A 2,610-nucleotide genomic window follows, 5' to 3' on the forward strand; every position below is an offset into this window, starting at 1 on the left:
TTCTTCTTTGCACTGATTTCCAATTCACCACTGTGGTGCAGTGACTTACTTAGTATGACCCTTCTCGCTATCTCTTACTCCCATGGAGTCCATTCCAACTCATAGCGACCCCACTGGGTTTCCAAGGCTGTAAATCTTTATGCAAGCAAACTGCTTTATCTTTCTTCCTGAGTAGCTGATGGGTTCAAATCACAAACCTTTTAGTTAGCAGCCAAATGCCTTAACCGCTACAACACCAGAGCTCCTTTTTTCTAGCCACAGACCTCCATTCTGTCATGTATTATAAAGCCAAGCCTCTATGCGTGTGGTAATGGTCCCATTTTTAAGTAAGCTGTCCCTTAAGTTAGTAAGGCAAGATTAAGGTAAGATGTATCTCGAGTCACCACCCTTAGTTTCCTTGTGGGTATGGTCTGCATTTAATATATAGGAATGCTCTGGCAAAGTTCCCTCTCTTGCTCTAGATCCTGGATCTGGTTCGTCATCATGTGATCTGGCCTTTGGTTCTGAGGACTTGAGCCAGCAGCCTACGTCTGACCTGATTCCCAGCTTCCCCAGCCTCGTGAGCACACACTGCCTCTCACCTAACCTGCCAATTTGGGTTCGGCAGCCCTAGCAAGCACATGAGTGAGGATTCTCCTCCAGACTGATGGCTGGCCCATGGATTTGGGACTTGCCAGCCTCCACAAGGAGCTCTGGTAGCATAGTGCCTAAGGCACTTCACTGCTAACCAGAAGGCTGGCGGTTCAAACCCACCAGCCACTCCTCGGAAGGAAGGTTGGGCAATCCTACTTCTGTAGTGATATTGCCTCGGAAACCCAAGGAGGGGTCGCTATGAGTGGGGGCTGACTCCACGGCACATAACAACAACAACAACAGCCTCCACAACCATGTGGTGGTTCCTCAGTTCTGCGAGATGTTGTGGCAAATGATAGAAGCCTAAGACGGGAGGGAGACTACTAAGGGGAGAAGTAGTTAATGTCAGAGATGATGGAGTGGTCCGGCAGTTTGGAAAAGTTGGATATTTGGGACATCTTTAATCTCTGCCTCACAGGGACCAGCCTTGGGCTGATCCTTCTAAAATAAATTATTTATGTAACCACCACATCTGGTATCCTTTCCTCTGCAACACCTCTTCCACGGGGCCTTTCCTCTGCCCCCGACCCTGTGCCTGCCTTGGGTTTTGCCTAGCACACTGTGGACTCCAGGACTTCCTGCCTTCCATCTCCACCCCTCTTCAATTCACTCAGTTAGGACTGCCTTCCCAAACACCTCAGTAAAAACCATTATTGACAAAAAGGAAAAAAAAAAAAAGTCACAGTCCTTAGCCTAACATGTAAAGCCCTCTAAAACAAACGACTCTTTAGAAGCCTTTTAATAGTCATCAAAACTATATACGCATATGGTAACAAGCATTAATCATCTGCCTTGCCCCTTTCCACCCAGACAGGCAACACATTCCTAACGTCCTCATGATTCCTAACTCAATTTCTTATGCTAATTCCCTCCACTACTCTAAGAATATGCTTCTGGAGGCTGTCTGACGTTATTTTTGGATTTATTAATTTTGAATATTATCTACTGACTTCCTGCTATGATTGAGACACAGCTCACTCACCTCTTCCCCGCCAATATATTTATTTATATCACATTTTTTAGTTTTTTTTGAACTTCTAATTTTGAAATAACTGTTATACAAGACTGTAAGAATAGTACAAGGAATTTCCATACCTGTGTTTCTCAACTCTGGCACTATTAATATTTGGGGAGAGACCACTCTCTGGGGTGGGGCTGCATCCTGGCCTCTGACCACACGTTCCAAGTAGCAACTCTCCTCCAAGTCCTGACAACCACAACTATCTCCATCCAGGTATCACCAATGTTCCCTTGGGGTAGAACTTACCTTTCCGTGCTTAATTTCTTGACTCATCAACTATAGGCATTACCTTCTGACACTGGGTCCTCTGGCGTTCCCTTTAGCTTTTCTCCTCTATTTTCGCTCTGCCCTCTGTCAAACTGTACCCCAGACTATCAGCTCTTCCCCATCCTATTAAGTTCACTTTTCCAAGCTCCATTCCTTCAGGACCCAGCTAAAGTCCACGCTCCTCTGAGAAGGGGGAACTTCAATGCCTCTCAGTACAGTGACCACTCCCTCCCTGAATTTTCAGGGGCATTTATTACTTGTTCTTTTAATCCAACTGCCAGTTAAGTATGTTGTGCTATTTTGTTTGCGTTTGTGTTTAACGATGCATGTGTATAAGGCATGTGTTCCCAACAAGAATCTGAAATCCCTGTCTCAAGCACTTCAGAACATACACACTGGTACAGTCGGTGACTTGCATAAACTGGGGACTCCATAAACGTGTTGACTGATTAATGCTAACAATTAAAGCTTACCATAAACCTCAAAGAAGCTAAGATTCAACTACTGCCTTGGTTTCTCAGTCTCAAAGATTAGATTACTTAAGAAAAGTCACACAGGTCTGGACTACAACCCAAAATGAAAACCTTTAATCTGCAGAATCATCTCCAAAAGTGAAATACAGATTCTGCTTTCTAGCCCACTAAAATTAAATAAATAAATAATGCTTTAGGTAAAAGGCACTTTACTAG

Source organism: Orycteropus afer, unplaced genomic scaffold (genome assembly GCF_000298275.1).
Source record: "Orycteropus afer afer isolate SDZICR_OR568_19922 unplaced genomic scaffold, OryAfe1.0 scaffold00804, whole genome shotgun sequence".
Classification (NCBI taxonomy): domain Eukaryota; kingdom Metazoa; phylum Chordata; class Mammalia; order Tubulidentata; family Orycteropodidae; genus Orycteropus; species Orycteropus afer.